Source organism: Corythoichthys intestinalis, chromosome 9 (genome assembly GCF_030265065.1).
Source record: "Corythoichthys intestinalis isolate RoL2023-P3 chromosome 9, ASM3026506v1, whole genome shotgun sequence".
NCBI classification, from domain to species: domain Eukaryota; kingdom Metazoa; phylum Chordata; class Actinopteri; order Syngnathiformes; family Syngnathidae; genus Corythoichthys; species Corythoichthys intestinalis.
The window spans coordinates 49,206,961-49,234,846 of record NC_080403.1 but is presented as its reverse complement, the minus strand read 5'-3'; the positions used below and the strand labels follow the sequence as shown (position 1 = coordinate 49,234,846).

The following is a 27,886-nucleotide window of genomic DNA, read 5'->3' as shown; positions in this document are numbered from 1 at the left end:
TTTTGTGAGTCTTCAAACAATTAACAAGGAAAGCAAGATGGAGAACGAAAAATATTTTGCAGATATACAACTAAGAACCAGGGCGTGACCGACAATGACTCATCGCATGGCTCCAGTTTTGGTGTTCGATTTTCATACATTAAACTGCGCCATACGTTTTCACCTACAATTTATACTAACTAATGTCACACCTACTTTGTTTATACTATAAATAATACAGACTGTTTGAGTGAGAAGTACCTAAACTTGTCCTCCTTCTAACTTTTCTGGCATTCCTCTCTCTCTCGTGACAAGCTAAAATTCACCTCGTTTTAATTCTTAACTCATTTCCTGCTATTGACAGCGAGGGCTGGCAGCCATTGAACCAATCTTCATTGGCTGCCACCCTCCAAGTTCAAATGGATTGAACGTTTACTTGTGATCATGTCATGATTGGATGTTTATCACCGTCAACGGCGATGAAAGAGTTATTAAAAATTTTAAATCTGAAGATGTAACTCTGGCATCTTGTTACATTGTTTAATGAACCTGAATTTCACAGACAACCTGGCCAAGACCCTCTCATATTCATCGGTGGCTGTAAGCGGTTGGATTCTAGTTGACAGTCCAGTCCAGTTTTACACGGGATTTGTGTGTGTATTTGTGTAATAATTGCAGGACGGTGAAATGGTCGCCTTCGCAAAAGAAGAATGCGATGAACTCAAACATTCTCTAAAGCAAGTTAGCAAAAAGCACGACGCCGGCATATACTCTATGGATGTGGAGGGTGCCACCGGATTGAGCAGTGACTTTAAAGGTAAAACTTTAGTACTATGAATATTATAATAATATTCCAATTCTTAGATCATTCGCGATTCAGCCTTTGAAGATTCGAACACGATTCACAAACATCCAAATTCCGATTATTTTAATATGTCGAGTAAAGCGGAACCACAACACAGTCAGCGCGGTCTTTGGGACGCAATGACGAACGAACCGAGAGTAAATATCATGCTCAACTCATGCCGCTAGATAAAAAAAAAACAATAATACCTGACTGTGGCCGACAGCCGCTACAAATTACACCCACATAATGCTACTCTAGATATCACATGTAAATAGAACTAGATGCGAAATGACAGACTCAGCGGTGTTAGCACATGTATAGAAAGCTACAGTCCCTGACAAAACTCTTGTCACTTATCCATTTTGTAGAAACAATTGCTAGTGCTGTCAAACGATTAAAAAATTGAATCTAGTTAATCATATGTCAACTGTGTGATTAATCATGATTAATCACATTTCCCTTAGGATGAATAAAGTTGCTCTTCAGGAAAAAAAAATTAGGAAAATTCTATAATTGACTTAAAATTTGTTTTAAGATGAAATGTATGATGTGTGAATGAATTAATACTTGACCAAATAGTTTTAAAATCTTATTAAACAACTCAGCTTGTATAAAATAAAAATAAAATAAATTGTCTGTATTATACAGCAAAGAGCTTTAACAGATTAAAGTGCCTCAGGCTAACAATGCGGCTCAAGTACCGTTTGGCATATTACCCAAAATTAACTAACAATTTAAAGAGCAGACAAGCACAATGCAGTAACAATAGCTAGTGTTTCAAAAAATGTGTAAACAACTTGTCTGTTAAATTAAACATTTCACACAAATAAATGCAGCATTTGCAGTTTTACACTAAGTGGCCTGAAAGCTGTGTGAAATATTAAAAAAAGGAAATTTTGACACACTTAACTGAAAAACATTACACTAAACTGTGTGTCAATGTGTTTAGAAACTCTGCTTAAGTTAGCCAGTCATACTCTATATTTTTTTTAACCACCTGCTCAGGCAAACTAGCTTGCTGACATTGTCAGATAACAGAGCAGACCTTTTCTTTTGAACAATGTGCCCTGTCAAAGAAAACAGTCTCTCGCAAGGAACGGTTGTGGCAGGTGTGACCAGATACTTTTTTTGCATGGTGGGCCAGCTTACTGTGGGCACCACTGTGCGCAGATCACCCCTGTAGTGGACATAAGTCGATTTTGGCACTGCCTTGTACCTGTCTAGTGGTTTGTCATTGGTTGTTGTTCTTGTTTGTTGTCATTTGATTTTCAAGGCCTCACTCCGAAGCCTCTACTTTTTCCAAAGCTAGACAGCTAGTGAACGACGCCTTAATAATTAGACTTCTTCCTTTTTCATCTGATTTATTAATAAAATGGCCTCAAACCATTGTCCTCTTTAGACCGTCGTAAAACTACAAAATAAAAGTACACAAGCATTGCATTAGCAACAACGTTAGCTTAGCACGCTATATAGGTTCTCTAAACATAAACAAAAAGCGTCTCATACAAAAAATATAGCATTTCGCTTACTAACATAATATGTACATTCTTTACAACAACCATACTTACGGACAAATCTTGTCCAAGGATCATATAAGCACAACATTATCAGCCCGAGACGTCGTGCAGCCATAATGAACTGGCAAGAAAATAATAAACCATGTCGCAAAGCGACCATAAGAGTTCGCTGTTGGACAGTAAAAAAAGCCTTGCTGTAAAACTTACCAAAAGGCAGAATACTTTCTGAGCGGGACATGTGCGTTAATTGCGTCAAATATTTTAACGTGATTAATTTAAAAAATTAATTACCGCGCGTTAACGCGATAATTTTGACAGCCCGAGTTATTACCAGATGTTTTTACCACCTCGTGCATAATAAACTGCGTATTGCCTTGTTGCTAAAACAAACAGTAACAAAGATGGCAGCGACTCTTGGCCTCTGAGGGTTACACGGGGCCCATCCTAGAACTACCAACGTATCCTCCCATTAAGTTTCGGAATGGGCACCTTTCAAACTAAATTTCTCGAGACTCCAGGGTCGTAGAACCAATGACAAGGCAAAGGGTAGTAATCGGAAAATAATAATTTATATACTGTATATTTTCTTTAAATGGAATTATATGCATCTGTAATTTTCGACTTTTCGTTTCGTTTAAAAAATTGGATTTTAACTGCAGTGTGAACACAGTCAAATGATAACTGTCATTTTATGTTTCCGTTATTCCTCAGCACCCGATGTGGACTTTGCTATTAAAATCCAAGAAGTGAAGGCAGAGGAAAGACAGGACGCAATTTTTATATGTGTTCTGACGGCGCCTCTGAACGAAATCAAGTGGTTTGGCAAGAACGCACCGTTGACAAATGGAGAAAAGTTTGAAATCAGCGTTTCGGAGGATAAACTCATCCACAAATTGATTGTGCGCGACTGCTTGCCACTGGACGCGGGCATCTACGCCGCGGTGGCGGGGATCAAATCGTGCAACACCTGGCTTGTGGTTGAAGGTAAGAAATAAGCTATGTATCATATTAGTTGAATGAACAAAAAATGTTAATTTTAGTAAGGGCTGCACAATGTAGGATTTGCACATCAATTATTCTTAAAATGGTCATAATATTTCAATAGACATTAAAGAAACATGTTTTTTGGAAATACTTCTAAGATGGTTCCCGATGGTTATGCAGTGGAATTTTTTTCTGTTTTGCATCGGTGTTCATCACCAGCCAATCATGAATTTCCAGTCTTCGTCCAGGTTGCCACTGCTCTGTACGCCACATAAACTAATGTTTTGCATCGGTGTTCATCACCAGCCAATCATGAATTTCCAGTCTTCGTCCAGGTTGCCACTGCTCTGTACGCCACATAAACTAACGGCTGATTTATGCTTCTGCATTATGGTGACGTCAGAGCGACGGCGATGGCCATATCTGGCTCTTTTGATGAGTGAATCCGGTAACTGCCTCAATAAGAAAACCTTGACATATAAAAAAATGAGGAACATGGCACAAAGGTTGAAAGAAGAATGAAAATAGTGCATTGTAGTTCCACACATACATTATAGTCGTCCACGGACAATGAAATAAAAAGAATGTAATCACACAAAGAGCACAGCAAGAAAACACACAACATTTCAACAGTATTTGTCCTTGTCTATATGTTAACAATTATTATTGATCATGGCCCTGTTAAAAACCTATTGTGTCAGCTAAAAAGTGCATGTCTCGTTGCATAGCAGTGCAGTGTATACTGCTCACAAAAATTAAAGGAACACTTTGTTCCTTTAATTAATGTGAACAGTATATTTACACTAGAGGTGAGAAAAAATATGGAAATGGTGATATATCGTGATACTTTGCATCCCAAAAGGTTATCAATATGCTCATGCCAAGAATCGAGATATCGTTTTAAAAAGGTGTCGATGTTTAAAAAAAAAAAAAAAAAAAAAGTTGCGACCAAAATTAACACCGTAATTCGTCTCAGTTAACATGGGCGCTCAACGTCCAATCCATTAATTCATAAATGTTCATTCATTAGAAACCAAAGCATTCATAGTCACTCTTTCCGATTTTCGGGGCATTTACATTTATTACATTAAATAACATTTATTGCATGTATTTATTATGGAATCGTCATTTTATTTGGGGGGGGGGAATTACGTGCATATTTTATGCACTTTTTGTTTAAAATAAATAAGTTAAAATAGAAACACAATTACCATATTGGCCCGAATATAAGACGGCCCTGATTGTAAGACGACCCCTTTTTCAAGACTCAAGTTTGAAAAAAAGACCTTTTGAACACCAAATTCATTTTTATACAGAAAATAATTACAGTACATCTGAAACAAATGATTATAACAATATATTTGAGAGAAAAAACGTTATTTTGCCTCATTCAAATCTTAATATCTGAACATTTAAATATGTAAACTAAAGTGCAATCACATTCGTAAATGAATGTTCTGGTTTTTGAAATGTAAATAAACCAATCTATTGTGATCAAACAACAAAATTGCAATAACTGCATTAAACATCAAATTGAAGTCTAACTGTAACTGTTGTCTTGAAACAAATCTGAAAAAGGAAAAAAATTGCAATAAAATAATGCAAACTGGTTAAATTTGAAAGTAGCTGAGATCTGTCATGACAGAACACCGCTTCAATGATATCTGGCGCCATCTAGCGTCGTGAATGGGTATAACGTCTAGACCGCGAATATAAGATGACCCCCACTTTTTCAGTCTTATTTCAATGCAAAAAACACCGTCTTATATTCGGGCCAATACGGTAAATATGAAAGAATCCGGCATGACTGCAATTTTTTATTTAACACTAGTTATTTTCAAAGAATATTGCTACTGTAAATATTGTGTGCAAGTAATAACATACCATAATTTGCGGACTATAAGCCGCTACTTTTTTCCCATCATTTTGATACCTGTGACTTATAGTCCAGTGCCGCTTATTTGTTGATTTACAAAGGTAACACTTTATTTGACAGCAGCATCATAAGACTGTCATAAGATCGTCATAATTATGACATGACAATATCATGGGCATTACTGAATGCTTATGTCATTAAGTGTCAACCGGCAAATTATGTCACTAACTCCATTTATGTCCAGATTGGATCTTTTACAACCATTCAAAAGTGAGATAATTTGCCGGAAAACTAAATGACATTTGTTATAAGCATTCATAAATGCTCATGACAGTGTCATGTCATAATTATGATGTTATTATACTGCCACTGTCAAATAAAGTGTTACCAAATACAATAACTAGCAATTAATGAAACAACTGGAACAGTAACTGGAGAAATAATCAGCACAGAATGTGAAATTTTGATTGTTAATTACATCTGTAGCGCTGCAATGCATTGCTAGGAGGCATGTTGGACGACAACAGTGTTGACAGCAGGTGGCAGCAGAGGTTGACTGTCTCCCCCAGGGGAGCAGCGATAGCCAAATGAAACTTCTTGAAGCAATGAAGCTTTGTAGCCAATTGGTTCAAAGCTTCATGGTGGTTCATTTGATCATATGACAGTGTTATGATGACGGTATCAAATAAAGTGTGCCAGTTAATATCTTTTGGTTTAAATTAGGGCTGTCAAATTCATCCTGTTAACGTGCGGTAATTAGTTTTTTTTTTTTTTTTTCAATTAATCACGTTAAAATATTTAACGCATGCGCAGAACCACCCACTCATGCAGACTACAATGGCGCTGTTTTATGTATATTTAGAGCTAAGAGTCAGAGACAAGTGAATGGAGTGGACACAGGCATTCATTGGGCATAAGCTTTGGCATCTCTTCCACATCAATTATAACTATTGTGGCGAGCGACGTGAAGAATGGCAGGAGATGATCTTTTTCTCAACACCCTGTATTAAACACAACATAGAGAAGATATACCATTTGCAGCCACCACAGACAGTCATAGTTGCCCAACTTCCCATCATGCATTTGGGCGGAACAGTTAAGTCGCTACAGTATCATTTACTGAAAGCACAACAAAAATAATATTCCTATCTCTCAAAAAAATAATGTTCACAAAAAGAAATGCGCTCAATGCAAAGCGAACTGGGATTCCCAATCTAAATAGCTATGCAAAATAATACTCAGACTTTGGTCAAACTCTATTCAAACATTTTGTTTAGCTCAACAAATACACTAGATGGCAATATTTAGTCACAAAATATAAAATGACTATAACTTGTACTCACATTTATCTTTTAAGAACTACAAGTCTTTCTATCCGAGGATCCCTTTCACAGAAAGAATCTTAATAATGTTAATGCCATCTTGTGGATTTATTGTTATAATAAACAAATACAGTACTTATGTACAGTATGTTGAATCTTTATATCCGTCTTGTCTTATCTTTCCATTCCAACAATAATTTACGGAAAAAATATGGCATATTTTAGAGATGGTTTGAACTACGATTAATTACAATTAATTAATTTTTAAGCTGTGATTAACTTGATTAAAAATTTTAATTGTTTGACAGCCCTAGTTTAAATATCCCATAATGCAGTGAGGACAGCTATGGCTTATAGTCCAATGCAGTTTATCTATGAACGAATGCCGTTTTCGTGCCAAATTTGGTGGGTGGCGGCTTATAGTCAGGTGTGCCTTATAGTGCAAAAATTAAGGTAGTAAGTAGGTAAACTCTGAAGAAAACCCTTGATGTGCTCAAAAAAGCTATTCCAATCATTATGCAAATTTTAGTTTTAATCAGCGTGAAAATCTAACTAAACAAATTATTTTTCTAATATTTCTCCAGTGTAATTTATGGTGGATTTGAATTTGGAGAAAAACTAACAACAGCCTCTTGATAAAAACATTCAGGTAAAATCTATGAATACATTTGAATCCCACAGCGGATAAAGAAGGCGGCGGCAAAGGAAAGAAAGTGGCTCGGAAAAACACCGTGGCCGGAGGGGGCGATGACGAATATGACGAAGACTTGCTGAGGATCGCCAAGGAGCAGCAGGAAAAGTACCAGAAAGAAATGGAGGAGAAGCTGGAGATTGCCAAGAAGGCTAAATCGGAGCGGGACGCCGCCGAGGAAGCCTCGCGGCTGGAGGCGCAGGCGGCTAAAAAGCAGGCCGCCGAAGCCAAGGCGGAGGCCAAAGCTGCCGCCAAAGCCGCTGCCAAAGCAAAGAAGGTGGAAGCCAGCGTGGAAGAGCCTTTGAAAGGTGCTATTGATGCTGACATTGGAGAAGAAGATGAAGAAGTTGGCGAAAATTCCTTATTCATAGAATCAGTTGAGGTAGATAAAGCAACAGGTGGAGAAGCTCCCCCTGTTCAAGAGATGGTTAAAGGTAGGTATGACGGTGAGATCTTGTTAGAATTTTATTTGCTGTCAATTTTTTCGGCATGATGTACAGCCTAGATGCTTTGACCAGTTCACACCACTCCACTTTCGAAACGTTCCCAAAATTCATGTGACGTATCCCTAATGATCATGGTTACGCCCAAAACAAAAGAAGCACCATTCATTTCCGATGGCAAAAACATGCAAATGTCAGGCGTTAATTGGCAGATTAAGTGATAAACTTCAAATTGCTGTTGAAATTCAGGTCTAAAAGTACATTGACACACCATATAAAATGTTTATAATAGGGATGTCCCCGATTGTGCATTTTTGCACCAGTGTCTGAGTCACCTGAGTCCCAAATAATTAAAAACAAACAAACAAAAAAAGTATTTTAAGTCTTAAATATACACTCACCGGCCACTTTATTAGGTACACCTGTCCAACTGCTCGTTAACACTTAATTTCTAATCAGCCATTCACATGGCGGCAACTAAAAGTGCATTTAGGCATGTAGACATGGTTTAAGACAATTTGCTGCAGTTCAAACCGAGCATCAGTACGGGGAAGAAAGGTGATTTGAGTGACTTTGAACGTGGCATGGTTGTTGGTGCCAGAAGGGCTGGTCTGAGTATTTCAGAAATTGCTGATCTCCAGGGATTTTCACGCACAACCATCACTAGGGTTTACAGAGAATGGTCCGAAAAAGAAAAAATATCCAATGAGCGGCAGTTCTGTGGGCGGAAATTCCTTGTTGATGCCAGAGGTCAGAGGAGAATGGCCAGACTGGTTCGAGCTGATAGAAACGCAACAGTGACTCAAATAACCACCCGTTACAACCAAGGTAGACAGAAGAGCATCTCTGAATGCACAGTACGTGGAACTTTGAGGCAAATGGGCTACAGCAGCAGAAGACCACGCCGGGTGCCACTCCTTTCAGCTAAGAACAGGAAACTGAGGCTACAATTTGCACAAGCTCATCGAAATTTGACAACAGAAGATTGGAAAAACGTTGCCTCGTCTGATGAGTCTCGATTTCTGCTGCAACATTGGGATGGTAAGGTCAGAATTTGGCGTCAACAACATGAAAGCATGGCTCCATCCTGCCTTGTATCAACGGTTCAGGCTGGTGGTGGTGGTGTAATGGTGTGGGGAATATTTTCTTGGCACTCTTTGGGCCCCTTGGTACCAATTGAGCATCGTTGGAACGCCACAGCCTACCTGAGTATTGTTGCTGACCACGTCCATCCCTTTATGACCACAATGTACCCAACATCTGATGGCTACTTTCAGCAGGATAATGTGCCATGTCATAAAGCTGGAATCATCTCAGACTGGTTTCTTGAACATGACAATGAGTTCACTGTACTCAAATGGCCTCCACAGTCACCAGATCTCAATCCAATAGAGCATCTTTGGGATGTGGTGGAACGGGAGATTCGCATCATGGATGTGCAGCCGACAAATCTGCACCAACTGTGTGATGCCATCATGTCAATATGGACCAAACTCTCTGAGGAATGCTTCCAGCACCTTGTTGAATCTATGCCACGAAGAATTGAGGCAGTTCTGAAGGCAAAAGGGGTCCAACCCGTTACTAGCAGGGTGTACCTAATAAAGTGGCCGGTGAGTGTATATACAGTGGTACCTCTACTTACGACTGTCTCTACAAACAATTTTTTCAGGTTACGACATGTCTAAACGGGAAAACATTGCCTCTTGTTGAGACAGAAATTTTAGGTTACGAGAAACCGAAAGGTGTGGCACATTGGGATGGTGATTCCTCTTTTTAAAAGGGGGACCAGCGGGTATGTGCCAATTACACGGGCATCAACTCCTCAGCCTCCCTGGGAAAGTCTACTCCAAGGTACTGGAGAGGAGGGTCCGGCCAACTGTCGAACCTCTAATTGAGGAGGAAAAATGTTGGTTCCGTCCTGGCCGTGGAACAACGGACCAGCTCTTGACTCTTGCTGGAATCCTGTAGGGCAGGGGTCCCGAAACTTTTTTGCACCACGAACCTGTGTTATTTGGGTCTTTTTTTTCACGGACCGATGTTCTGACAAATTTTGCAACCCATCAAAACTTGCAACCATGCGGTTCTGCGCATGCGCGTAACGTTAAACATGGCCACAAATGCAGCGATTCCAAAGTAAACACGACAACATTTCTTTAAAGAAAGAAATATTAACTTACGTTAGATCATGGAAGGACATGTAGAAAAGATCTCCTCAGATAGATCCTGCCATGTTAGCTGCACACAACAACTGCACACCGCTCTCTCACCATTAACGACTCAGCCTTTTCATTATGCATTAATTAAGAAGCCCACTTCACGAAGATATGATGATGGAAATTGTAGCAAGGTTTTCAATGCTCCCATAGCGCTGTCAGGATATTCCGGAATGACTTTAAATGTCTCAAATGTATGTTTAAGGTCGCCGTCTTTTGCGATCTCTACAAGCTGATCATCCTGTTGCACAGACATGCTCGAATCACTCGATTTATTCACAAACGGGTCACGAATCCACTCCTTCGCAGTTCGTGGGTCTTCGAGGTTGTAGGCTCATCTTTTGGCTCGTCAGGTGTCCTTTTCGACGTAAAAAGATCTCCAAAGACGTCTGTTTTTCAGTCATCTTCGCTTGTGTGGGGGCAAATTATTTCCAGGAACAAATGTGCAGCGCCTGGGGCCTAGTAATACGTTACTATTGAGGACAAGCGCACATAGATATATTAAATACACAAAACAAGATGTACTGCTAGCAGTCCAATCAATGGATTTCTATGACGACATTCTAATCTATCCTGTAGTATTATATCTAGAGTAGACAGGGATATTGGTGTGTTAAGCGGGGGGCACAGGGTTAATTCGGCCAGAATGCAGTCGTTAATAAATTATTATTTCTGTGCGGCCCGGTAGCAAATCCGCCACGGACCGGTACCGGTCCGCAGCCCGGCAGATGGGGACCCTTTCTGTAGGGGGCTTGGGAGTATGATCATCCAGTCTACATGTGCTTTGTCCTGGAAAAAGCCTATGACCGGGTCCCCGAGATATACTGTGGGAGGTACTGCAGGAGTATGGGGTGAGGGGGCCACTCTTTAGGGTCATTTATTCCCTATACACCCAAAGTGAGAGTTGTGTCCATGTCCTCGGCAGTGAGTCAGACTTGTTCCAAGTGGGTGTTGGCCTTCGCCAGGGTTGCGCTCTGTCACCAATTCTGTTACTCATTTTTATGGACAGGATATCAAGGCGTAGTTGTGGTGGAGAGGGTTTACAGCTTGGTGGGCTGAGGATTACATCGCTGCTTTTTGCAGATGATGTGGTCCTGAATGCATCAGCGGCCTGTGACCTGCCGCATTTACTGGACGGGTTTGGAGCCGAGTGTGAAGCGGTGGGGATGATGATCAGCACCTCCAAATCTGAGGCGATGGTTCTCTGCAGTAAACCGGTGAATTGCCTTCTCCGGGTAGGGAATGAGGTGCTGCCTCAAGTGAAGGAGTTCAAGTATCTCGGGGTCTTGTTCACAAGTAAAGGGAACAATGGAGCGTGAGATTGGACGGAGAATTGGGGCAGCAGTAGCGGTATTACACTTTATCGCACTGTTGCAATGAAGAGGGAGCTGAGCCGAGAGGCAAAGCTCTCCATCTACCGTTCGATCTTCGTTCCAACCCTCACCTATGGTCATAAACGATGGGTCATGATCGAAAGGACAAGATCGCGGGTACAAGCGGCCGAAATGGGCTTTCTCAAGTGGATAGCAGGTGTCTCGCTTAGAGACAGGGTGAGAAACGCTGCTATTCATAAGAGGCTCAGAGTCCAGCTGCTGCTCCTTCACGTAGAAAGGAGTCAGTTGAGGTGGTTCGGGCATCTGGTGTGGATGCCACCTGGGCACCTCCCTAGGGAGGTGTTCCTGACACATCCAGCTGGGAGGAGACCTCGGGGCAGGCCCAAAGCTAGGTGGAGGAATCATATCTCAACACTGGCTTGGGAGCACCTCGGGATCCCTCAGTCAGAGCTAGTTGATGTGGCCAAGGAAAGGGTTGGGGATCTCTGCTGAAACTGCTGCCCCAGCGACCCGATTCCGGATAAGCGGATGAGGGAGTGAGGGAGGGAGGGTGGATGGATAGATGGATGAAGAGGCAAAAATACTGTACAATTAGACATGTGGCGATTACTGGTTTCAAGGTATACCGTGGTATGAAAACGTCAAGGTTTCAAAACCCTGTGAAATTTCTGTCATACCGTCCCTAAGGTATTAGCTATTTCTTATGTCCCAAAATTGTATGGAGAAATCCCTCGCTTGCAGCTGTAAGGCTCAACCCTCCCCCACTGGTTGCTGCTCAGTGTCAATGAGTCAGCTGTGCTACACGATGGCTGGAGGAGGTAAAACTTTTTCCTCCATCGAACAAAATCGCTGGTGGGAAAACTTTAGCTACAGAAAAGTTAGACGGCAACGGTTTAGAGGAGGAGGGCCAACCGACATGTAAAACATGTTTGCGGAGGGTGGCTGCCAAGGAGGCAATACCTCCAATATGATTTCGCATTTATACAAAATTAAAGGTTAGTAAAAGAAACACTCCAAACAAAAGGCGTACTTTTCTTGAATTTATGGAGGTCTCAAATCATGGTAACTGAAATATACAGTTTTAAAACGTTGTACAATAGTATTTTACACGTGTGAGTAGCTTCATTAGCACAAACACAACAGAATGTGAGGAAGTCATCCATGAAAAAGTTCGCCAAAAACAAAACACACATTTTCCTTTCAAATTCAAAATACAAATTAACTAAAAACTAACGAAGACAAAACCTAGACGTTAGCCTAATCTTAGCTGGGAGCGCAACTTCGTCGAGGTTATAAAATCTCACGGCCACTGAGATACAAGCTTGCCTTGAATGAAGGAGAAGGGATAACATCAAAGATCGCTAATTGCGACAGATGATCTTGCCCGAAGCACAAATGTATGCTCGCTGAACAAGGAGAGGTCTCACTCCCAGTGTTTTTAGATGAAACCTTTACACAACAACATTCACGTTTTAACTAACACATCCATTTTTAACCTATTAACTTATGAATTCTGTGTTTTTTTAACACAAAGGCATGACATGTAGACTAGAGTTGACACAGTGGCTGAAAATGACGAAAGTTCACTTGAGCTTTTGCCCCCTCAAAAAAAAAAAAAAAAAAAAAAATACAGTCAATATTTTTCAATTATATTTAGAAGTGTTTTTACTTTTTTATAGCAATTAATTTAGTTCTTGCTCCAATCTTGAGCAACCTTAGCTGTGGCTGTGGGTAGTCTATAAGTTATATTTATTTTAATTTTATTTAAAATATTTTTTTGTTTATTTATTTATTTTAACATAATATTCATGTTCAAATTTGCAAATATTCTCAGAAAAATAAAAAAATCCCGGGGGAAAAAAAGTTTAAAAAAATTTTTTTTTTTTTTTTTTTTACCCATACCTCTCATAATAACACATTTTGGAGCTATAATTGCAATACCGTGATACCGTAAAACCGCGGTATTTTTGCTCACGGTTATCGTACCGTCAAAATCTAATACCGGCACATGCCTAGGCAAAAAAAATTTTTTTCTTTGCATTTTGTTTTATTATCTCCTTCATTACAGGTATAACGGTTAGGTTAGGTATATGTAATGATTCAAATGTGTTTTTTTGCTGTTGTTTTATTCTTGTTTTACCCTAATTATAAAATTGAATGTGGCATGTCAGTAGTGCTTTGAATGGATTAGGGCATTTACATGTAAAACGCGTCACTCTTTACGAACTTTTCGGGTTACTACTTCTAGAACGAATTAGTGTCTTAAGTAGAGGTATCACTGATACATATATATATATTTTTTCTTAAATTAAAAAGCCGATACTTTTCACCATATTCCGATCCTCTGAAAAATGGCGCGATCGGCCCGATTTCTCATCATGTGATCGGATCGGGGACATCCCTAGTTTATAAATGCCTCTTAAAAATCAGTTAAAATTGCAAATACACAATCAAAAGCAGTTCTTTATTCAAAACACATTGTACACCTCTCTGAAGATTGTAATTCCGACGAGGAACCCAAACGTAGCTTTTCAATACCAAGCTTCTATTCACAATTAGATGTAACACTTAATAAGTCAGTACTTAACACCAACTGTTCGACTACTTTCCTATTTAGACAGAGTATTGACGGTATAACAAAGATGCCATTACGCACAACACCTGACATGACATGTTTTTCTTCATGCATTCCTTTGATTCTTTTTATGCTTTTAACATCCATGATTGAATTTAGTCCATTATACACACACCGCACACTCATCCTTGACCATGTACCGACATATTCCAAGAAAGAAAATGTCTTGTAATTTATTTTCACCTTGAAAAAAGTGAAGGAAAGAAAAGACAGTTTGTTTTCACACATCTAGGAAAAATGTTTGGCTCATCTGGTCAAAAATCGGAACTGTTATTACTATTGATTATATCATTTGATATTTTTGGGAAAGTCCTTGTATTTATTTCACTTACGTCAAATGTTCCAGTTCTATTTTTTTCCTTTTCTATGGCTTATTTGTGATTTTTAACGAATAACAGTGTCTGTTTTTTCATGGATTTGCAGCTTTAACCTTGAAGACAATCCATGTTTCAAACAGTGGCGGCTGGTGTTTAAAAAAAAAAAAAAAAAAAAAAAAACATTTGGGGGGCATCGCACAGGCAGTATTATACGATGGGTGATACGTGTTAGGCAAATTACATATTCTGAATGTCACACAGACGAACACACACCTTGTACAAAATACTGAGCTCACATAAGCTTGACTGGCTAACGTTTGCGGCTAACGTCATCCAACGATCTCCGCTTGATGACTACTTCTGAAAAGCCTGAAGCAGAAAATGAGCAGCATTAAACGCACTGTTAAATACACCAGTGTTCAAAAGTTATGAGACATTTTTGCATCCTACTGAATGGTGAATTATCTCAAAACTTTTGACTACGGGTGTATAAATAAACCGTGTACGGCTGCAGCTATCCATTATTTAAGCAATCGATTACTCTATCAATTAGTTAGTTCAATTATAGGAACATTTAACACATTGCAGAATAAATTTTACTGGTAAAACAAAGGCTTGCTATGGTTGCACTGACAAAAGACCATTCAAATTATGCATAATTGCGCTTTCATTTCACAAGAGCAATAAATGCATTTAAAAATTAAATACCCGAGCTTAGCCTCAAACAGTATATATATAAAAATAATAATAATAATAATAATAATAATAAATGAAGATCAAAGTACAACAAAAGAACAACTGGCTAACTTGCATAGCAAAAGTCCGCTTGCTAGTTATTTTTCTTTTCTTTTTTTTTTTTCTTTACAAAGCTGTTAACAAATCGTTCAAACACATATTTCCACAAAAATAACTGCTAAATACTAATTTGAATAATAATAACTAAATTCGAATACATAAACGGTTACCTTAGCTCAAACAAAACTTGCCATTTGCAACCTTCTGTTGGTCTTAACAGGGAGCACCTGGATCCAGCCATGTTAGATAGGTTATGCCATATTTACTGTTGCCACTAGAGGGCAGTGTATTCACCCAAAACAATAAAACTAAATGCAAACATTTTCAAAACAAGCCATTACAATGACACTCTAATTAAACGAATCCTTTGATTCGAAGCTTTTTTCAACTTTAATTATTCAAGTTAATCGATTAATCATTGCAGCACTAAAACTATGACTTGCAAATTTGTTAATTGCTTTTGCCAGCTCTCTACAACGTATCCAACAATATGTGTGATGAGCGCACAACGAAGCACTGCACAGCACCCACCTAGCTAGCTCCTCCCTGGCTTGGACGTGATTCTGCCGCTGTTTAATGAAAAATGAGAATCATTTGGCGAGGTGTGCTTATTAACCCTATAAACTCTGCTGGAATAGACTGAATAGAGAAAATGGCCCAAACACACTGATTCACCATCAGCACAACTCACTTAGCCAAGAAGTCATGTTAGCCAAAGATTTAGGAATATGCATATAGACCATTTAGACCGGTATCCCTTGTACTGAAGCATATAGAACATGCCGGTATAAACCTAATATGAAACGGCTTAATCAATTAATTATTTGAAAGTAAAACCCATTGTTTGAGTGATCACTGATTACTTATGACACTGATTAATTACTTTAATCTTTATATCTGATATCTATACTTTTCCCCTAAAATTTTGATGACGGAGGTGCCTTGGCGCCCTCTATTGACTAGCCGCCACTGTTCTCTTTTTTAACTGAAAAGAAAACATCATTCAACTATGGCTAAAACTTGACTGATGTTTTCCCAAAATTTATGATAAATTAAAAACTGGATTGCCGCTGACTTTCAGTTACAAGTTGAAGGTAAGTAGCACTTTGTGATTGTCTGACTGTATATTAATAACAGATATGAGCGCAAATATGGATATACATGTTCTGCATAAATCTGTCATTCATACATTGACTGCCATTGACTGTGATACACTTTCAATCCATTTTGTCCTGGAGGGTTGGCAGTGATCATTGGATGCAGTGTTGTTTTGGTCAACGACGACGATAACAGAAATATTTCATCAACGAACATTTTTTTCATGACGATGACGTCACGATGACGCGCTGAAAACGTGTCTTGGGAGACTAAAACATTGTCGTCTGACGACACGAGAACGAGATGAAAATTCGACATAGTTTCCGTCATAAATCCACAATGTGTGATATTTTCTTATTGTATGTGTAGTTAAAATGCATTTAGCAGTGTTTGGTCGTGTCACTCATGTTACGTGCCGTGCCTCCATATGCTTTGTGAAACATATGTGTCAGGTGCTGCTTGGTAAGTTTTGCTTTCTTATCTTTGTTAGATATGCCATGTTACTTTAGCCTTTAAAGGTCTGTGCTAAGTGATAATCACACACTAAACTAACTTCTAGCGTTAGCATAGCGTTCGCGTCAGCATTAGCATTTAGCACGGTCCCTTGGTGTGTTCTTAAACTCTTGGAAAACATTTTACATACTGTTCGTGGCGTCCAGGTGAGTTTAATTAATTGCAAATAATGTGCTGTTTTGTAATGTGTTGTCCTTGTAGACTCTACAGTTCTGTGCTCGCTCATCATGTTCATTCAAAATTGTTGGAAACCTTATATTTATTTATTTATTCATTCATGGACTAAAACTTTTTAAGTTCATCGATGAAAACATTTTCGAGAATTGCCGACTAAAACTAGACGAAGACGAACACGTTTGGAAATGACTTAAATATGACTAAGACTAATAAGTATTTTCGTCCAAAAGACTAAGACTAAGACGAAAATTAAAATGGCTGCCAAAAACAATACCAGTTGAATAACTCCCCCAGTCAATCTGGATTGGACGTCTAACGCCATCAATGGCAGTGAAACATGGTCACTCAGGCCAGCCGTTACAGTTGAAATGCATGTAATGTCTCTCACTGTCAATGGCAGTGAATGAGTTAACTATCACCAATAGGAAATGATCATGGGGAAGGTACTGCAAAGCCAAAAAGTGAAATGTCTGTGAAAAAAGAAAAACCTCCCAAAGTGATCGCAACCCAAATTGTGGAATGTCCAGAACCTGCTGTCGGTAAGAATCGTCTGCGGTTATAAACAGTAGATTTCCTTGGCTAATAAACTACACGAAAATGAAATGCTGAGTTAAATGCAGCCCTGTGAATTTATACGGATACACTGCAATCTCTATAAAGATGAAGTTAAAGCCCCCTCGTGATTTGAGGATATGGATGCTTAGAGACACTTCTGTTAAAAGTCAATCACCCGGTTTCTAGAATTGAGATCATTCTCTAAAAATGGCCGAAACAAATGGCTCTGATGCTGACTGTGCTATAATCATATAAGTCTTGTTTTACAACAGTGTGTTGTAAAAACCGTACAATTCCTTCATGAAGCTACTATGTATTATCACCAATAGGAAATGATCAGAGCGAGGAAACTGCAAAGAAAAAAACTGAAAAGTCTGGAACTAAAGAAATGCCTCCTAAAGTCAAAATTGCAAACGCCAAAGACGCTGCTGTTGGTAAGAAACAAATGTAGATACATTTTATATTGGCCAAATTGAGGTGACTTCGAAATAGTTTACCATATTTATTTAAAGTGCCTATGACAGCAAAAAGCATGTTTATTCCATATTTCACGCGGTATTTTAGGCTCCTTAATGAAATGGACCACTTTGATGTGTGTGTGTAAGCGATCGATATATTTATTACATTTTTTTAATCCCGCGCCATGAGAATGAGTGACTTCCGGGCAGAGTCTGGATTGAAGAAGAAGGCGAATATGACGTCAGCGAACTTATCATCTTCCATATACAGCCATTACTATAGGATGCAGAACGACTGCAGATTCAACTGATCTTGCGGATTAATTTGTTTATTTTTCGCATCACGTCAGCCCAATGTGCTGCAGACTTTTCTTGCTGCACCAGGGAGAGGCGTGTGAGCCTTTATTGGTTTCAAAAAGATCCTGTTCACCGCAAAAAATGGGCAAAACAAGTCTGACAACTGTGGGACCATTGGATGGACGATGAAGTGAGTAAGCTACGTGTTTTATATTATGTCAAATACTGGGATCATGGGACACGTTTTAATAAGGAGGTGGCTTGCATTTTGTGGGTGACAATGTTCCCTGTCCACCAAAAAGGCGGGAGTGGCCGCCTCCCTCGGCCGACGACCGGCGGCTTGTCACACACGATGGTCGCCGGCCGATGAGCGCCCATGCTCTGGCAGCCACGCGCTCCGACATTGGCCGGTTTGTCCACCGAGAATGCGCAATTTTTGGCGTTCAGTCTCCAGCTGCGTCCCCAGCGACGAGCACAGCTGCCGGGGCCGCAGAAGGGGAACAACGAGCTGAAACTTGCTTGCTGCTGGGGGCTGGCCGATCGGTGGTGGCTAAAACCCCCGCCGGCGTGTGTGACATGAGTCGGGGTAGTTTTGTGTGATTTTTTTGTTTTTGAGCGGCGAGGAAGAGACTCGGAAAAACCGCTCAATTCGGGTTAGCATGTAGCATAGCTCTCACGCTCTTTTGTCTCCGAGTCCCCTCTGGGAAATGACAAGAACCGGGCTAACTCCGGTGGCATAAAATATCGTTTGGGAAGTTTAAGAAGTCGGTAGTTTTGACTATTATGCAGTCATTTAGCCCAGTCGTACTGAAAAATGCATTTTTAATATTTCATATTCCATTTAGCACAAGACTGTTATTTGTCATGACCATACAGTTTATTTAGAAATCGGGAAAAAATACTTAGATACAAAGACTTTCCTGTAAAAATATTGGAATAGAGAGAAAAACCAATGATGACATTTTCGGGTATGCTTTAGTTATCAGCCCCGTGTTTGTTGTTATTCTGAATCTTCCTCCTCCTCCAAATACGACTCGTATATGGCTGTATGCCACAAGCTTCCTCTGGATCGACAATATCACTTGAAAGATCCACACTTGAACCAGAATCGCTGAAAAACGCTTCCTCCTTCATTGGGCTGAATTCTGAAATCACTACTCTGCCAACGTCATCACCTAGATGGAAGCGCCAGAGCGCCATAATGACAGGCAGGGCCAAACTGCAGATTAAAAGACTATTTTTTCATCATCTGCGCTTTGCCAAATTGTTGTATATAGCCGAATTGTCTCAAAATATGATTTTCCTTCCAATAATAATGCTATTTAAGAATGTTTTTATGGTGTCACAGGCACTTTAAAGTATTAACATAAAGGCTACGCGTCTATAGATTTTTCATGATTTCACGGGTTTAAGTGCTACTCTTTTGTGATTGCTGGTCAGAAAGCTTATTAATAACTGATATCACCTATAGGCAAAAATCAAGGCGAGGAAACTGCGAAACAAAAAAGTGAAAAGTCTGGGGTCAAAGAAAAATGTCCCAAAGTGAAATTTGCGGACGAGGAAGACGCTGTTGATGTTGGTAAGATACGCTGTAGACTCGTTCAATATCAATACGCTTACTAAAAGTGGGGTATTCATATTAAGAGTTTTGAATATTGTGAGAGATCGCCACGGAAAAATCGGTACTCAAACATGACCATGTGTTGTACCTGACTGGACCTCTGGAGGCAGCATTATCGCACAGCACCAAGATTCACGATTTATACAAATAAATAGCTTTCATTTGAGCGTTTAATTAAAAAAGGCGGTTAAAAAGTGAAAAACCTCATGTTTTTATCCCACTTTTGTCATGTTCAAAAGAATTAATTACATTGCCATGAATCAAAATAAAACATTAATCACTTTTGTGAAGTCAAGCAATTCTCGTTAAACACTTTTTCAACCGCTGATAACTTTGCTCAGTCTAGAGCTGATTGTCCTGAAAATATTTTCAAAGATTGAACATAGTGATGTCCTGATTAAAACTGCCATTTATTATCACTAATAGGAAATGAACATGGCGAGGAAACCGCAGAGCAAAACAGTGAAAAGTCTGGGACTAAAGAAAACTGTCCCAAAGAGAAAATTGTGGACGGCAAAGATGCTGATGTTGGTAAGAAATGTCTGAGGTTATATACTTTAGAATATTTAATGGCTGGTAAAACCTGAAAAATAGAAATATTGGTGTCTAAGTGGGGCTGACTAGTTGAAAGGTGAATTTCAATTCTAATTTATAGTGTTATCAGAAAAGCCTCATATCATTAGTGTCATGTTTGTGAGTGATGTTTTACAAATGGTGACGTACGCTTCATGACGTGTCACCCATTTGCTTTTTTTTTTGTGTGTGTGCATTTTTACTTGTGATTTGAGTGGACTTAAGTCTCAACCGCAATTTGTATTTAAGCATGGAAATGAATTGGACATTTTTGTAGTTTTGTGTTGAATGCCTGTATTTTTTCTGCATTGAGCAGTCACATGTAGGCAAGGCAAGGTTTAGTTGTATAGCACAATTCAACACAAGCAAATTCAATGTGCTTTAAATCACATTAAAATTAGCAAGAAGCAATGGAAAACCAAAACAAACGCCTCTCTTAAAGGAGCATTATGGAAGATTTGCACTTTATTCATTCAATGGCCCCAATATTTCAACTGACGTTCCACACAATTCTTGGAAATACTTCAAACACTGTCCCCAAGGTTAAGCTTAGATTTTCACATTTTAAAGTAAACCTCGGTAAATTTTCAAACTTTACCAAATATTTTCATAATATTTGTGATGATATGTCGATTGACAACTAGTTGAATTACACCTCATTTATATCTTGAGGGGGTCTGCTATTGTTTACAACAACTGGATTCAGCAGGTGTTAATCCAACTGCAGGCGACTGGGAGATCATGATTTTACGACACTATGCGGGTGTGCGCACACAAAAAAAAGACAACGTACGTGTGCTCACTGTTTTACGGCATACGTCACTTCCACATTTCCCCATTCTTTATAAAGACGGAAGTCGAATTCTGCAAAGATGGCAGAGCAACAGAGACAAAAAAGTTTTTGTCTGAGGAGGAAAACGATAGGGCGTCTACCAGGATATACAGAATAAACATTGGCCTGGCTTTCACTCACTGGCGGGACCCCCCCCATCCAAACTCGTCAGTGCTAGGGGTGCACGACACCCATTTTTTGAAACCGATACCGATATTGATAAATTCCTGCTCCTTAAGGCCGATACCGATACAATAGCCGATAATATATGTATATATAATTTTTCAATGTATATTCACCTGAGTTTTTGAACACCTGTAGGTCAAAAATGCTAAATACTAGTGGTGGATTCAGCATAGATTTGCCTTTGACCTAACCAGAATTTTCATGATGACATGAACCTTATTATAATGAACGACACAAAGACAAGAACAGTTTTGACTTCAAATAAAGTGCCCATATTCATTTTTTTTAAAAATAAATATAATTTGACTCAATCACAATCAATCAATCAATATCATTGACGATGTATTCCCCTGAACAATAAGCACAGAACTAAAACAAACATAAACCCGACAGGTATTGTGCTTTGTCAGCAGATAAAACATTTGGTGCAACAGGAGAGGAGACTTTTGTCATTTTGGTCCATGAAACAACTTTCTTAACCTGGCAATTATAGGACAGCAAGTCTATAAATAACTTGTAAACATAACACTGTAAAATGCAAACATTTGCTAATTGCCATAGTAAGGTTCATCACTCAGTGATGGAAAAATAAGAACAGTAACAAAACGTCGCATACTGGCAAAACAGGAGTGGAAACAAACGCACACATCCCAATCCACCGACACCAAAATTAATATTAATAGGCCCGATAATATATAATGTTATTGGATTTATTGGAATGATGTCATAATTCCTATTATCGGTCCGATAATTATCAGTCCGATAATTATTGTGCACCTCTAGTTAGCGCTGACGAGTTTTAGCCACGCTAAGCCACACAGTTGCTAACCGTCATATACTATTGTTTAGCTGGATTCATCATCTTATTACTTTTCATCCTTCACACAGCCGCTGTAAACAGAAATGTTGTTTAATCCATCTGCAGGCGACCAACATGATTTTACGACATTATGCAGGTGTGCGCTGGTCCTCATGGGAAACGAAGCACTGTGCAAAACACTACCGCTTTTGTCCATCGTCGTGTTGCAAGTATTGCATTAATAATCGATACCTAGCCTGTTTTAGTTGTTATCAATTTGATTCTGTGTCTACAACTAATGTCCCGCCCTCCACCAATCAGCCAGTTACGAGATAAATTCTTTGTCTTTATCCAGGTTACCAGAGCTCTGGAGGCTACGTTGGTTGCTACCATGTTCACAGTCAGAATTAACATTGTTGTGTACCAATACAGCAAAAGAAAAACTCTTTACGAATGTCAAAAGAGTCATGACAAATTAAAGAAACAACACAAGGATATGTATTGGAGATTGCTTCTCCTCGAAAGGGGATTGACTTTTGAGTTTTCCCATATTACTTTCCTGTCAATAATTGACAATATGAACACATTTGGCATGTTCGTACTAACATTGTGTTGCATCTAGGTCCATTGATATGGGGAAGGATGGTGTCTTTAGGCGTATATACGTGGTCGGTAATTGAAATTAAAATGGATGGAAGAATAAAATCGTCTGTGTGGATGCTTTCAATGCATTACCAAATAAAATATTATTTGGCGTGCTGATATGTTGTTGAGAAACGTACTGTTGTCCCTCTACCGTCATAGGATAAGAAACTAACCTGTGTCGTAACTCGGCTCTTTCTACTGTATTTTTGTGTTAATATGGTAAACTTTCATTTAGAATGTGAATACTATTGGCATGTTCATGGTAACGTTGTGTAGCATCTGGGTCCATTGACCAGGGTAAAGATGGCATCTTTATACATGCACGTTTGTCCGTAATTGAAATGGATGGAGGAATATAATGGTCTTTGTAGATGCTATCAATGTATTGCCAATTAAATCATTTGTCAGAGTGGTTATATGCTGTTGAGAAAGGCACAGTGGTTCTCCTCTCGCCATGGCGAAAGAAACAAATGTGGGACAGGTAACTCACATCTTTCTTTTTTTTTTTTTTAAACTTCCCTTTTGTGATAACTTACCTGGCTTGTCCACCCTTACGTTTGAAGACTGTAGCGTCATATACTCGTTTAATTTTCGCTATCTAATATACATAGCTCGTAGGCTACACATGCTGTATGTTCCACATCATCATTACTAACGCTAATGTGTAGCCTGTTAGCCTCTATCTTTTTTTGGAATTGAAACGCAACATCAGTATGATAACCAGTGTTGTCACAGATTACTTGAAAAAGTTAGTTACTTTAAAAGTAATTTATCGGTTACTTTTAACCAATTTTTCTCCCTTTGCTGCCTCGACATAACAATGACAACAGAAAAATGTCATCGCATGCAATTGACTTTGACGGATAATTGAATTTAAAGGGGAAGATCAGATTTTTTCACATAAGGATTAATCTTGGAGTTAGGAGGGGTTTAATTAGTTGGTGGAGTTGATTTCAACCACAATCGAGCCACAATAGCTTAGCCATTCTGGACCCCTGAAACTAACAAATAACTGACAAATGGCAAGGAATTTGTTGAAACATAATCCATCAAGATAATATACATGATTTCATCCAATTTCGCAATCACCGTTGTAAGTTCCATAGAAAACCATTACAGCACTCCAGCGACTAATTAAACCCCCGCTAACTCAAAGATTAAGCCTATTGTAAAAAAAAAAAAAATCTGAATTTCGGGTTCGGGTTAACAGCATATCAGTGCCAAGGTAAAACAATGCAAATTGAATGTACAATAATCAACAACACACAAATGAATTGCACAATGCAATAAACACATAGGTGGGGGAGGGCGTGAATGCTTAAATAACCCGGAAGCACGCTGTAAACACGCGCAGTCAATTTGGCCACAAAACGTGGCAGCAAATAAGCACTTTACACTCAATCGGACTTACAACACATTCCAAAGATGATAAAAGACCATGTCATCTCACGGCGTAAATGTGCAACATGAATATGATGTAAACAATGCTATCCATCATTGCAATAGCTAAGCTATGAAACGGCCGCACATGTAGCGGCTCCAACCTATCGCTGGAACCCTCCATAATGAAAGAAAAATATATTCATTCATGGATGCCCACAGATCGACATTCCCTTGCACATCTCAACAGGTGGCAGCACTCTGCTCGAATGGGCACCCTCACTCCACACGCCTTTCTCAGTCCCAAAACACTTAGCGCGAGTGACTCGAGACCAAAACACAGGGTACCTGCGGGTTATTAATAGTATTAAAAGCATTGAATTCAGTTTTCCATTATTAAAGGTATTAAAAGTATGAAATTAGCTGTCGTAAGTCTGGAATTTTTTCACCGTGGTTTTAATTTTCAAGAACATCTCAGTGCAACCTAAATTATATCCGTGACAAAGTTTTTTTTTTTTTTTTTTTAAATCCATAACAAAGATGACGCGTAGAATTTTTACGATGCACTGCACCTCGTGCGTGCGTGCGCGCCGTCAGCATCATTAGCATCAACATCACAACAGCAGGCAATCGCACAGTACTGTGTGCTAACGCAAGGAACTGCTCAGATGCCTTAGTTGTTATGTTCGACGAAAGCCTCAACAAGACAACCGAGTCCAAACAGTTGGATCAGCATGTGAGGTATCGGATCGGCGACCAAGTCGCATCCAGATACTTTGGGTCGCAGTTTATGGGTCATGCGAAGGCAGTGGACCTGCTTAACATTTCAAAGTAAGTTGCCTATTTTTAAAAATGTTTTTCTTGATTAAATAAGAGTATGGATTTTCTCTATCTGATTAAAAGAAATGTCTTCAATAGCTAACAAAGGATTAACATGTGTTTTGTATACTTCCTGTAATGTGATTAGAAAAAAACAATTACCAAGGGAAATGGTCATGTGTAGCTTTTTTATTTTGTGGTAATGGTAAACTACTGCCATTTAGTGGCTGTTTTTTAAACTTTCACTGCCAATTGCAAGATTTTCCCAAGCACTTTACAGTTAAGGTGGCCAACTTGACAATCACCTACCTACCACCTTGACTAGGTCCTCTTAAAAGGGAAACCTGTTGCATTGCAAATGTAATTTCTGAAGTTGCTTTACAATAATAGTGTAAAATCCATTTTATCCTGGGTGAAAAAAAAAATCTGAATTGTATCTTCAATAAATGTGCATTCTTTTGTCAAACACACTTAGTAATTGAGGTTAAATTTGATGTTCAGTGCTTTATTTTTTAAATATGATTCAATATTATCTAAGTAATGGAGGTAATGGAGAAAAGTATTAATTTTCAGTTGAAACGGCATTAAAAAAGGTCTTAAAAGTCTTGAATTTAGATTTATCAATCCTGGGGGGACCCTGAAAGGAAGTAACTATAAGCGGTTAACATGGAAACGAACCCATAGTGGGAACCTTTCTAACATTTTCCATTCAACATGCTCTTCGTACATGACTACAATATTCTTCATTCTACATACATTATGAGGCAATCACAAAATTGGAGCGCGTAGACACTAAGGACACTAACATTAATCAGATTACTGTTTTGAAAAAAAATTAACGCTTTAGATTACTCGTAACTGAAAGAAAATAATCAGATTACAATAACGCGATACTTATTAACACGTTAGTGACAGCACTGATCATAACGTAGCATGATTCTCCGTAGCAAAGCGCTTATCTGGCAACCCAAAGGGCAAGAGGATAGTGGGCTCTCAATATTGTCACATTGGTTTCAGTACCATTTTTAGCCACCAGTCTTACATAATGCTCCTTTAAGCTTCCCAACAAGGAGACAAAAATGAATTTTCAATATACAGTATATCACAATTTACACAAACACTGCAAAAATAAATAAATTTGACAGAACTTGATACTTCAAGTCAATTCATTTCATGTTTTGATGGAAATAACAAAATCAAGTTAACACTTCGAACTCAACACTTCAACTAAACTGAACCTAAGTAGTTTGAAGTCAAAATTTTGCATTAGACACCAATTTAGGTAAATATTAAGTTACTCCAAGCCACTATACAATGGCAGCAGAACGCACACACAACCGACCTAATCATTTAAAAATGCATTAATTGATTCAATTTGCAAAAATACAGTCTGTTGAAACAGTAAATTTCTGACATTTCTTTCACTTTTGAATGCTAGCTTTGTTATGTTTTGATGCAAACTCAACAGCCAATGGGAAACACTGGATTGACAGTACTCACTGTGATGTCACTAAAAACAAAAGAATAACTCTATGCTATATTGACAATGGACCAATGCAGGAAGTAAAAAAATTGTCGAGAGTGAGAGTGACGAAGAAGAAGAAGAAGAAGAAGAAGAAGAACAACCGGCAGCTGGCAAGCGCATCAGAGTAAGGCAAGGCCCGCTGATCGAGGACACGCTCATCGGTAAGATGGCGGCCGCCGTAAACCCTTCTGCATGCGGAAAAACTTAGCATTTTAATGAAGAAGTCATTTGATTTAAAAAATGACTTTTAATGTGTTTTGAGGCTTTACATTCAATGCGTGTACAAACTCTAATTGAATAAATGACCTTTTCCAGTCATTGTTTCTCGACAGGAGTGCATTTCACCTTTGAGTGCCTTGGGGATATGCTAATCAAATTGGATGCACTCGCGAGGGCACCCCATACAATTACGGCCTTAATAGGCATGCGAATGAAAACACTGGGGTCTCGCGTGCGGCACGCAATGCATCTGCGTCTTAATTAGACCTGATGACGTGAGGTAATGTACTGTTTAATGTGTATGTGTTTTCACCTCCATCTCATATGTGCTGTTTGCAGTCACTGTTGGCGCGTTTGTGCTCTGTGTGCATTCATGTTAACAATCTTGCTTGCTTACGCATCTTCATTGAGGATGAGTCAGTGGGTTGAGGCCGATTACTCAAATGAACACAATCGGTGCAACTGTTTGTGTTCTTTGGACGCAAGCGGTAACATCTGTGTGCGGACATGCTCTTTGATTCAAGATGAAGGACAATTCAGCAGCTTCTGTTGTGCAATTCATCTTCCAACGACTTCAGAGTAATTCAAGAGATGCAAGACTTTTTTTTAATCTTAAGGATGAAGACGTGCCTCGTCTACTGTATCATAGCCTCTTCGAGTACTACGTAAAAAAAATCACTTTAAGTGTTTGTAGAACAAAATAAAAAGGAAATATAAAATGAATCGAGAGGTAAGTATGCTCACAGATTACAGTTGTGTTTAAAATGATTTAACCCCACAGTAGATAAGTGTTTTGCAAGTTTGACATTTCTTTTTCATCTTGTTTATAATCACATTAAATAACGAGGTGTCAAATAGACAAACACAACTGAAATAACAAAAATATTTTTGGGAATATTCCAATTAATGGCCTTTCTGTGATTACTTCATTGACAAAATTATTCAACCCCATAGGTATGTATAACTTTAGTACTTAGTACAACATCCTTTGCAACAATAACATCATTTAGACGTGAAGCATAGCTTGACCAGTGTTTCTCAATTATTTTCTGTTACGCCCCCCCAAGAAAGACGTAAATGTTTCGCGCCCCCCAAACTCTCTGCCGCCACTGTAAATAGTATCATTTGTCTATAAAATTACTATTATAAATACGCATCTGCCTAACATTGTGTCCTTTTTTTCTAATAAAGAAAAAAAGTAACATAGATCAACTTATAATAAAGTATAACTTTATT

At 38.8% G+C, this 27,886-nt stretch overlaps 1 pseudogene; it reads left to right on the top strand.

Moving 5' to 3' along the window:
* LOC130921950 (immunoglobulin-like and fibronectin type III domain-containing protein 1) overlaps nucleotides 1-27,886 on the top strand; it is a 76,746-nt pseudogene that overhangs the window by 29,728 nt on the left and 19,132 nt on the right.